This window comes from Sinocyclocheilus grahami, unplaced genomic scaffold (genome assembly GCF_001515645.1).
Source record: "Sinocyclocheilus grahami isolate Dianchi unplaced genomic scaffold, SAMN03320097.WGS_v1.1 scaffold28.1, whole genome shotgun sequence".
Classification (NCBI taxonomy): Eukaryota; Metazoa; Chordata; class Actinopteri; order Cypriniformes; family Cyprinidae; genus Sinocyclocheilus; species Sinocyclocheilus grahami.
The window spans coordinates 2,594,743-2,606,281 of record NW_015505207.1 but is presented as its reverse complement, the minus strand read 5'-3'; the positions used below and the strand labels follow the sequence as shown (position 1 = coordinate 2,606,281).

General features: G+C 37.0%; 1 long non-coding RNA gene across 2 annotated transcripts; it reads left to right on the top strand.

The window, feature by feature from the left end:
• The first annotated feature begins 3,572 nt into the window (after positions 1 to 3,572).
• LOC107569766 (uncharacterized) lies at positions 3,573 to 9,958 on the top strand. Of its 2 annotated transcripts, none has more exons than XR_001606942.1 (4): positions 3,573 to 3,651; positions 4,136 to 4,287; positions 7,067 to 7,185; positions 9,652 to 9,958. It is a non-coding gene; the product is annotated as an uncharacterized lncRNA (long non-coding RNA). The 2 variants fall into 2 exon arrangements; XR_001606944.1 differs by lacking the exon at positions 9,652 to 9,958 and adding an exon at positions 8,360 to 9,096.
• Positions 9,959 to 11,539: the final 1,581 nt, after the last annotated feature.

The following is an 11,539-nucleotide window of genomic DNA, read 5'->3' as shown; positions in this document are numbered from 1 at the left end:
CCACCCGTTTTCAGATAAAATGTCTGAATTGTGTGTGACAGGCTTGAGGTTCCTGCAGCCCTGTTGGATGTAAATGGGCTGAGGCCTCGGTGTATTATTGTGAGTAGGGCAGTCTATCAGAGACCGGACTGAGGCCTGAGGCCCTGCGGTCCTCCTGGCATCCTGATCAGAGGATTAGCAGCATACAGCCGCAGGTCAAGAGCATGCCAGTCACACACACTCTCTTTAACACACACCCACACTTGTCATTTCACTTTCTCTCACAAACACCTTCGCTTTCACACACGCACGCCTGGAGAGAGCATTTATCAACCTCTCACACTTGTGCAGAAGAGGCCTGTTTGATAGCAGGCTGCGGATTAGGTTCTGTGTTCTCTTTCATTCTTATTCTGATTGGCTTATGCGCTTGAGAGTCTTTTTTACTACAGTGAGGTTGCACAAGTCCATACAATGAAAGGGGATTTTTTTCTCATGACATCATATTCCCCCGTCCTCCAACATTTGAAAGGTTTTTCAGTTTTTTATTTTTTTTGTTCATTTAAAACACAAGAAGGATCATTGTTCAGTTTTGTGCTGCTATTGTTTGCATAAAAGATCACACGTTTGTTATTTGATCCATAAAGCAGGTGGTTGTAAAAATGTGGCCTGGTTTTAAGTTATTTTCTTTTATTCATCTGTTTTCAAATAATAAATATTATTGTGCTTATTACAGATATTAACCCACAGTTCTACTTGATACTTTAAGCACATATGGCAGGTGGTCAATGTCAGGCCGAGCCATTCCAGCTTCAGAATATAGGGGTGTGCTGGTGTTTGACCAGAGAAGCGTGTCCTGTCTGTTAGTGTACCCCTGCACTGACCCCTGTCCATCCCTCAATAGTGCAATGCTTTGTTGCCCCCAGCATGAGGTCCCAGCATCCCCTAGTTGTGATAGTGGGGGGCACACAGCAAGGGGCCTTAGAGGGGATGCAGAATTAGCAGCTAAAATGGAGACTCACATTTCCATATGCATGCCACTGACAAGTGTTATACTGACAAACCCGGTACCAATACGTGTACAAGGTGGCCCAATGCAACAAGATGGGGGGGACGAAGGGGGCACTGGGGGTTGGGCTTTAAAGGGGGCAGCAATATTGTACTAATTCGTGCAAGAGACTCTCTATCAAAGCGAAAGACATACGGTAATTAACGAGGGGTGAGGGGAAAAAGAGGAAAGAAAGAGCAGGAAGAATGAGTTTGGGAGCAAGAGGGACAGAGATGCTGATTTTGACGTGTAAATTGTGTTTATTAGCATATGGTGGTTTGTCCAGACCCAGTATTTACCAGCAGAATTGAATGTGTGTGTGGCATGGATGTGAAAAGCCACCTTTTCAGATACAACCTCCCCCCACTCCCACACCCCCCTTTCAATTCCTTTTCTTACCTCTTTTCTATGGCCATTGCCTTTTTCTGCCCTCTTTCTCAATGGCTATCAGCCGTTGTTGGTACCGTTGTTACCAACGGCCAGGCATATTTTGTTTCTTGTTCTTTATTTAAAGATCAGTCTTGTCCAGCAAGTACAATGTGATCAGCGGACACTTACTTTTATTCTTGCCAAAAGTACTAGTACTAAAAGTACAACAGATTTTAAACATTAGCTCCAAAAATATGAAAACTGCATGATAAGAAAATTAAAAGTGCATTCTCTAATGAAAAAATTCAGTTATCTTTGGTTTTGGTAACAGTTAAATGAAGTATTAAATAATTATTTATGTTTCAACTATTTTTTTATTATTATTATTTTTATTATTTTTATTTATTAACTTAATTTGTTTAGTTATTTATTGTATTTATGTATTATTATTATTATTATTATTATTATTATTATTATTTCTTTATTAAATTAAATGAAATGATTAGGCATTTGCGCCAAAAACTGCATGGCCACTCTTTAGTTCTCACTATAAATTCCAATTCTCACTATTAACTATGGCTTTTGCTTCAATAATCTACTAATTTACTGCTTATTAATAGTTAGTAAGGTAGTTGTTAAATTTAGGTATTGGGTAGGATTAGGAATGTAGAATATGGTCATGCAGAATATGTGCTTTATAAGTACTAATACACAGCCAATATGTAAATAATAGGCATGCTAACAAGCATAGTTAATAGTGAGAATTGGCCATTATACTAAAGTGTTACAGGTAGGGATCTAACATATGGTCATGCAGATTAAGGCATTAATATGTGCTTTATAAGTACTAATAAACAGCCAATATGCTAGTAATGTGCATACCAATAAGCAACTGGTGAATAGTAAGAAATGGTCCCTAAACTAATTATTTGCATTAATTGGTATTTTACATGATTCGGCATCTGTGCAGTAAGGTAAAGTATTTCACACTTTTCTCTGGGACTGAAAAAGAGCAGAGCAGGTCGCCCAGTGTGGTGCCTCTCATCTTTTGTGTGCTGGTTTCCCCATGCCAGCTTTCTGCTGTCACATTAGTGCACATCAAATGCACGAGCTCACATGCAAATGTACTCTTAGACTTTTAGCTTTTTAGCTGGCCCAGTTGCTTCCTTTGCAAACAGGAAGTACTTTTTAGTCTTTCAAACCGATTTGCTAAGTGTCATCATGTTTGTCTTTCCTTTTTAAGTGTCTCTCAGGGGTGTTTTGGAGCAATTATTTACACCTGCTGCAATGGGTAAGTGGGAGCAAGAATCCTTCATCATATAATGAACTCCTGGCAGACCCTCGCCACTGAATATTTCCCTCTGGCCAGTGGAATAGCAAGCCAGATATACAGTAAGTAATATCAACCATGTGTGATTGTGAAGTTTGTGTGGGTATGTGTCAGACGATCAGTGTGAGTGGTCAGCCTATTACAGGTCAAAGTTCATGGTCATCAATGGTTGAGGTTGACAGCTCTCCATCTGGTGTGGACTTGGCCTCTGAGGGTCAGGGCTAAAAAGTGTAAGTGCAGAGCTTGTCTTCAAAAGTTTTTTTTCTGTGTGTGACAGATCAAGTATGTAAATCACATATTCGTTTGTGTCCTGTGCCGGGTCTAAAGGCCTCTTCAGTTTACAGTGTGTTTAGACGCAAATTTAGCCCATGGCTGTACTGAATGCTCTAATCACACACAACAATACCTGTCAAACCATTTGACCATTCACAAAACACTGCACTTCTCTCTCTCTCTCTCTTTCTCTTCCTGGCAGGTAGATCTTTGGTGCTGCAGCTGCATGTCATGAATTGAATGAAAGCAGGCACTTGAGCAACTATGTGTGCACCCAATAAAAAGGTGAAAAAGCCTATTAATCCTTTCCATGATTATTGCACTAGCATTGGCCAATTACATCCAGCTCAGTGATAAGATGAATCGCTGATCACATTCATTTTGGCTGTTAAAAGCTGTATCATTTGCTTGACACGTAACACATTTGGTTGCTCAATGTTAACAGTACGTCTAACTTATTAATCACATTTTTCTGGTAACACCTTCAGGTGTTTGTAAAGAAGTTTTTTTTAATGTAATTTCATTTGAATTATTTAAGTTTTAATATTTAGGAAGAGTTCTCTTCCTGGCAGGTAGATCTTTGGTGCTGCAGCTGCATGTCATGAATTGAATGAAAGCAGGCACTTGAGCAACTATGTGTGCACCCAATAAAAAGGTGAAAAAGCCTATTAATCCTTTCCATGATTATTGCACTAGCATTGCCCAATTACATCCAGCTCAGTGATAAGATGAATCGCTGATCACATTCATTTTGGCTGTTAAAAGCTGTATCATTTGCTTGACACGTAACACATTTGGTTGCTCAATGTTAACAGTACGTCTAACTTATTAATCACATTTTTCTGGTAACACCTTCAGGTGTTTGTAAAGAAGTTTTTTTTAATGTAATTTCATTTGAATTATTTAAGTTTTAATATTTAGGAAGAGCTTGAACAGGTAAATATAATAAAACCTTATGTGGGAATGCCACATAGTTTAATATGCATGATTTTGTCACATTAATGCACCTAAATATATACTTTTTTTTTTTTTTTTTAGTAATTGTGAAAAATTGGTTAATCATAACATCTCTATCTCCATTCCACCCACTTTATCCTTTAATTCTCTCTCTCTCTCTCTCTCTCTGGCTGTCACTGCAGCACAATGTAGGAGCATTAGTATGCTAATGAGGTGCGGGGCGACAGGTGGCCCGCTAGACAGCTCAATTAAGCAGCTCGTTAAAGGCCAAGCTAACGAAGCGGCCTGCACTGCAAGCCTCAACAAACAATGTGACTGTGCAGGCTACAAATTGGTGAGTGCTAGTTCTGTATGTGTGTGTGCACGTGTGTAGCAGGCAAGAGGCAGAGAGTTGGAGATAGAGACTGTTTTAGTGTGTGTGAGTAAATGTGTAAGCAGTGAGTTGGAGGGAGAGACTGATTCAGTTTATGTGTGCGTGTGTGTTAAGCAGTTAGCAAGGCTTTGTGATGGACACAACTAATAATGGCTAATAAGATGGGCTGTTGCTTTTGCTCCTCAGGAAATTTAAAGCAAAAAATAAAATAAATCACTTAAATACAGACCTTCCTAATTTTTTATAATTTCCCTCCAAAACACTTTGCAGTAAACGGTCCCTTACACTTACACAAATTTTCATATTTCATAACATGTTTTCTGTGGATATACACTGACGCTGTAACAGATATACACTGTAATTTTTACATTCTGACATTGAGTCATTTAGAATGAAAGTTTTGATCAGGAATTCAAATTAAATTAGGCATGTATAGAAACAAAAACTGTCTTTAGTGTTTTAAGAAAACATTTAACAGAAGGTTAAATGTTTTAATTTGAAGAAAATAAATGTATAAGCCCTGACCTTACCAACTTCCAAAATCATCCTAAAGGAAAACATTTTTATTGGGTGATAAAGATATGGTTAGCAATATCTTGTGTATCCTCTTGTGTATTAAATGCATATTAATTGCCAATACTTTCTTATCAAGTTACAGAAAAGTGTATACATTTTTTTTTTTATTATTATTGAGATTACGGATTTGTCATATGTAAATCAAATTAGGGATACACTAGGGATTTTAAATTCTGAATGAAAACTCTAGTTATTTTCATGTTATAGCTGATAACTAATGAATATACAGTAATACAATTTTATACTATTTTTGACTTAATACTGTACATTCAAAATAAAACACAAAAGTGTTCTAATGTGTGAATTTAGGCATTACAACATTATAATGCACTGATATTCATTGAGATTAGTTAAATATTACATTTTTAACAGTGTTAAGTCAAGTCAAGTCACCTTTATTTATATAGCGCTTTTAACAATACAGATTGTGACAAAGCAACTGAACAGCATTAATTAGGAAAATAGTGTCAATAATGCAAAATGACAACAGTAAACACTCATTTTTCAGTTAAAGACAGTTCATCATTGAATTCAGTGATGTCAACATCCAGCTCAGTTTAAATAATATCTTTGCAATTATGTCAACGATAACGCTGGAAATGAAGTGTCCCCAACTAAGCATCAAGTTACAGAAAAGTGTATACATTTTTTTTTAATTATTATTGAGATTACGGATTTGTCATATGTAAATCAAATTAGGGATACACTAGGGATTTTAAATTCTGAATGAAAACTCTAGTTATTTTCATGTTATGGCTGATAACTAATGAATATACAGTAATACAATTTTATACTATTTTTGACTTAATACTGTACATTCAAAATAAAACACAAAAGTGTTCTAATGTGTGAATTTAGGCATTACAACATTATAATGCACTGATATTCATTGAGATTAGTTAAATATTACATTTTTAACAGTGTTATTAAGTCAAGTCAAGTCAAGTCACCTTTATTTATATAGCGCTGTTATTAGATATGAGTTATATGTCAGCAAATGTAATTTTAATGTAAAAATATAGGAAACGAGCATGTATAATTTAATATCTAATATAAACTAATAATGATAAATCAGTAATCAAATGTACTCGTATAGTCACTTTACTCATATACACAATACTATGTTTAAAATGCAAAATAAGCACCAATGGTTTTAGGTTATGTTTACAGTGAAAAATTAAGTCATGTTTGTAAAAATCATTTAAAACATTAATGATGTCTGGGATTAAATGCTTCTTAATGATTATGTTCCTGCATATGCCATGATGAAATAAACATCTCTTTGTCTGATCACCCAGCAAAATAACCAGGGCTGGAAACATTTGAGCAGCTCTGGGACAATATCAGAAGCCGCCGCAGTTTGTGGTGGAGGAGCATTGTTTATTGTGGCTAGATAAAGTTGTAACACAGACATTTTAATCACAATGTAACACTTAGCATTTGAGCCTTATTATCCGGGGTGTGTTCACTGGTGCGTGAAACAGCAGTGTTTGGGTTCATAACCCGACCCTCCTGTCTGAGTCTCGCTGGCATAAAGGGATCATGAGCTCTAATGGTTCAGGGATCTGCCCAGCAAACGAGGTTAGGTATGGAGGAAGACAAAAACACAGGGGCTAAACAGAGCCGCCCCATTCGTGAGCAAGCTGCTGCAAAGCTGGCCGACTCATGAATATGTTAATCCACATTTGCCCAAATAAGTATGTAGAGAGGGAGAGAAGGAAAAAAACAACAGCACTCATTAATTAATAAGGACAATGTGCCTTTAATGACAGAGTTGACACTGTTGGCGAACAAGTGACTGGGGCCTGAGAACGAGAGGTCATCAGAATGAGAGGAAGTGACACAGTGATGGGCGTTACTGTCAGAAAGAGAGGTTTTTTGTCCTAGGAGGGCAGAAAAGGTGATCGAGGATGGACATGCCGAGTATAATGAAGTCAGAGCTGAGCCATGAGAGAGAGAGAGACAAACAAGCCAGTTAGACAAGTAGACAGCGCAGAGGTCAGGAAAGTCAAATTTAGATATACACTGATTTGGAAAGAGAAAAGAGGACACTTCAAGGATATAATAATATAAAAGAATGAAGTAATCTGAAGCTTTGCATGTCATTATTTTCTGTCACTGTGTGTAATGTATGTGCCTTAAAATAATGATTGTTTTCAAACAGGTTTCCTGAACACTCTCCCTGACTGCCATTGGTTTGAAAACATATAGCCCTGACCCAGTGTTCCTGTATCAGGCTGATCAGTATGCAGAACAATGTTTTGATAGCACCTCAAGGCCAAGGTTAGTACATTTGTATCAGTTACAATAGGTTTTTTTTTATGTAAGAATATATAATTGTCTCTGCATAGTAACTTGGAAAGGAAGAGTGTTTTAACAACACTTTACAAACATTTTTGGAAGGTTTCAGGAAGATGGTGAAGTTCTTTGCCAAAAAGCTGTCTTGATATTGTCCAAATGTCCTTCACAGTTGAAAATCGTATGTGAACGTTTTCTCAAGTTGAGAAATTGTTTCCCGTACAAGTTGAGAAACTGTGATATAATTTTTATATCAGAGTTTCCTAGCTGTGCAACTCTAAACAAATCTTTTCCAATGAAGAAACAAACTATACCTTTAATTTTTCCTTAGAAATCTACTGTGACATTATAGTCATGTAAATAAATAACCATTTGATGCACATTGTATGTATTGTACGCATCGAAAATGGCATTTGTCAGAAATATTTGACCAATTTGACTGCCTAGATAGCACAGTGAATGTATACAATATTGTGGGGAAATGTTTACATGGTTGCCGCTACATTTGATTCAAAAGCAATTGAATATTGACAAAATATCTTCCATGTATTTTGTCTTAAAGAAATAGGCAAGAATGAGCCTGTTGTCCTCTATGATTCCAATTCTTTCCAACAACAAAGTACCTGTCCGTGACAAACCCATAAAATGTTTGCTGGCACATTATAATGCTATAATGTTTCATGAATGAATTGAAAAATCTCACATTTTTACCAGTGTTTGTTCCTCAGATTTGCCCTATACACTGACTTTCATGAGAAAGTATTGCAAAATCTGACATATAAGAGAATAGATATTAGACAATATGCTAATGCCATTCACTAGCAGCACTTCAGCATTTTTGTGCAAATCCCCCAGGCCTTATGGTGTTTGATTCACAACAGTAAAACCCAGACTTGCATTCAAACACACCATCTCTTTTTGATGCAACAAATTTAAGCATTGCACCGAGGCCTGAAAGAATCACAATGGCTCAATCTTTTCAAACACCAGAGCAGCGCCACACATAGAGATCGGAGTAAGTTTATGAAGTAATCTCTCTTTCTCTCTCACTATCACTCTCCCCCTCCCTCTGTGTTATGACATAGTAATCTGTGTCTCTAGCAGCTTGAATGAATAGGCGTATGAATGGCTGTTTTCTGCCTACATGAACCTATTGGAGGTGGATCAACCATATGCCCATGGACATGCACACTCAATGACAAAGGCGGATACCAACAGGTCCTCTCTGACACAAAGCGGCGTGGGGCTGAGGGAGGCGAAGGGTGCATCTTAACCTGAGACGTCCACACACACACACACACCGTAAATATTCTCACACACACCCCACTGCATGCCACCAACACAGCAATATGGAGATGCAACATTGATACAAACCCAGCCTGGGGAGTTTGTGAAGATGATGCTTTGTTGTGTTGTTTTTGAAAGGTCTTGGTTTGTGCGGGTGATGTTATTGTGTATGTAAAATGTATGGAGGAAGAGGGAGGGACAGTAGGGAAGACAAGCACTTTTTTGGAGGGGGCCAATCTGTTGCAGCTCTGGATGAAGTCTTGTGATGGAGAGACAGTGTGTTAAGCGACATATGTGACACAGAAGGACAAAAGGATTATGGTCCTCTTCTCGTTATCCGTGCCTTTGGACAGTGGGATTATCATCCGGGGAGTGAAGATCTCGGGCCGCTAAGCTTCAGTGCGGCCCGGTTCCTCATCTCTTGTGTGGGGTGGGAAAGCAGGGGTGAAGGGGCATCCCTGGAGAGCGGGCCGCTATCAGGATTTACATATCCATCAGCGATCAGAGCTATGTTCTCTTTCTTTCACTTTTCTCTCTTCTTTTTCCTCTGTCTTGCATACACATGCTCGAACATGCTGAGCTGTTTCATTTGACTCTTTCTGAGTTAGACGGTGCCTGGATTTTACAGTTTCTGTTTACTTTTGAAAATGCTTCTAATTTTTCCACATTTATTGTTATTATATTTAATATTTTTATATTATATGCAAAGAGGTTCGAAGTCCACATATGAAAATGCTTGTTCTTTCGTGTTTATTATTTATTATATTATATTACATTACATTACATTGTGTTGTATTATACTTTCATAACAATGTAAGTCTAAAGATTGACTTAAAAAATAAACAACTCTAAAAATGTCTTAGTATTTGGTTTGCTCATATTTTGCTTTATTGATAGCGTCACTCAAGCTGCATGAACTCAAAATCCATGACCATTATGTACAAAGTTAGCATGGTCAGATTACAAACGTATTTATTTTCCTAGAAATAATACAGAATTTTATTTATTAAAAAAAAGAAGAAAACTATGAATATGCATTTGTCATGTTTTATTTATTGAATTTTTAAACTAAAATGTTTTTTTAACCCTATTGTGTCTTTACAAATAAATGCATCACTCTGGCATGGAGAAAAATAATAATTTTTGTATTTGAAAAAATTACAGGAGGAGTACAGTGGAGTAACTACTGTAGTGGAGGGCAAATGAAGTTCAGCTGAGGTGAAGGGGTGAGACAACAGCGAGAGAGATCGAGAGATGTGTCTAATGATGGAATGCACACAGAGAGATGAAAACTAATGGAGACAAAGGATGTACAGAGTGACCGAGAGAGGGAGAGAGATGGCAATGGGGTGGCTGACTGCTGTTGAACTCATCGTCATCTTAATTGATGAGGTCATCCCGGGGACTATCCCAAAACTAGAGTACCCCCGGGAGGTGGTCACCAGGTCATCCAAAAGTCAAAGTGCATCGGAGGGAGATGACATAGCATGTAACTTTTCTTTGTGTTTTGCTGTTGTTGTTGTTTGTTTGTTTATGGGGTTTTTGCATTTAATTGAAAGGATAGTGTGGACCAGACAGGAAAGTGGAAGGAGAGAGAGAGGGAAATAGGATCAGGACCAGATGCAAGCTGGATTTGAATCTGTGTCCCCTTCAGCACATTATATATTTCTATGTCCTGACTTTCTATGTGCATTACCAACTGTATCATAGCTCCAACTTCTATGCATTATTACTAAACTACTTGCTGCTTTAAAATTATTTCAAATTCATCTAAATTAGATTTTTGAAAATTATAATTTTTTTTCTTACAAGATTTTAAAAGTTGTTGATATACAATGTTATTTTTCAAAATCATGTTTAGGTGCCACATTCTCAAACCAACATGTATTATTTCTTATTTTAGCTTAAAATTTTAAATTTTAAGGTGCATTATTGGCGTTACAAAACATGCATTACCTAAAGCATACAATAAATAAATATATATATATATATATATAATTGTGTATAGGTGCGTATGTATGTATAATCCAATATATAATCATTTTTAGGTGCCATAAAATTAACTTAATATTAATATTTAAAAATATATTTTAATAATTTACATTTCTTTTTTAACAAATGAGTAATTATTAGGAAACTAATAAAAAAAGATTAAAGATACAACAGATAATAAAACCTTTCCCCCCCCCCTTTTTTCTCACACATATATACAAAGGTTTGTTTTGAAATTGGGTCCGTATCTTTGATATTCTGTCAATCAAATGTTCTCTGCTGGAATTGCTAGAGTGTAGGTGTGAAAGTAACCTTTGCAACACAGGCACACAAACACACACGTATACAGAGAAACTCAAATAGACTCGCTCAGCGACAACACACTCAGTAATTGCTGCCTATTAAGGTCTTCGCTTCTCTCCCACACCTCATTACAGGCCTAAACACACACTGCCCCCTCATTACAGATTGCTTGCTAAACACACAAACATATACAATTCCCTCATTCCCACCTGTCAGTTAAACACTCAACCTGGCAAGCGTGACCACTGAGAGTTGGGTGTTAACTCGCTGATGACAGTGTGAGAGGTGTGGGCTCTGTAACCCCATTCCAATACATGATTGAAAACTGTTATGTGTGCTGACCTTATGTGTCCGTGTGTGTTGTGGGAAGTCTCTTAACGAGGCATTTGTCTGGATGGTGCGGTTCTCTTGTTGGATTAGGGTTGACTTTGAACACCCTATAAAGAAAATGGACTCTCATATAGAAAAAACAATTAGCACTTGTATCTATACATGTACCTCACACTGTTAGAAACTGTTTAGTGTGTTTGCATGTGCAAAAGCAACAGGTTCAAATCCGTTGTATGGGGGAAAAGCTGGTTATGTGAGTGCATAAAAATAATGTTTTTGTATATGCAATAATGCACTGATTTAGTTTCATCATCATAATATTTGTTGTTATAACTATCATCTCTCCATCTTGTGCTCCTGTTATTCTCTGCAATTAAATAATGTGCAACCTTTAGCAATGGGGGGGTTTGTTTGTTGTAAATTGGTG